Consider the following 771-nt stretch of genomic DNA (forward strand, 5'->3'; position numbering starts at 1 on the left):
ACTAGTGTTATTAAAATCATCACTTTAAAAAATATAATGTATAGATATGAAATTCGATATAAATAATTTATTATTACTAATAATATTATTAATAAAATTAGTATTATTATTGTAATGAATACCAATAGTATTATTATTATAAATATTGTTATACTAATAAAACTTATTACTGTTATTATTATTATTATTAAAATCATTAATAACACTATTATTAATTATTATTATGATTAATAATTATTAACCTCGTTATTATTATTATTATGATAATTAATATTAGTAATATTGAGGGTAACAGTATTAATATTGTTATAAATATTAATTAATGATATAAATTGTAAATATTGATATATATCAATACAGAGAAAACGGATTACAGTTTTTTTTTTTATAAAAACAACAAATTTTATACAAATATACACGTGTACATATCTACCACTTCTGTTATTATTTTATTTTTATTCGTGTTACTGTTTACGTGTGATCCTTTGTCGAATATCAGGCACTAAATAACAATAGGATTACTGCTCCAACTTTGAATCATTAATCGAATTCCTGTATATAAACCGCATGTATGTTTCATTCTTAAAAAAAAAAACAGAAAACCCATAAACACATATCTATATCTCTGTTGGAGTGACTTTTAAGCGAAATCACAGAATATCAATTAATTACAAATTTTTGATCACTGATGCAGCTTCTCTTTGTAAACACCCAACAACGAACAACACACTTGTGCTTTCAATTTCCTCTTTCTGATTCCAACATCATAAA

This window comes from Rutidosis leptorrhynchoides, chromosome 2, assembly GCF_046630445.1.
Source record: "Rutidosis leptorrhynchoides isolate AG116_Rl617_1_P2 chromosome 2, CSIRO_AGI_Rlap_v1, whole genome shotgun sequence".
NCBI lineage: Eukaryota > Viridiplantae > Streptophyta > Magnoliopsida > Asterales > Asteraceae > Rutidosis > Rutidosis leptorrhynchoides.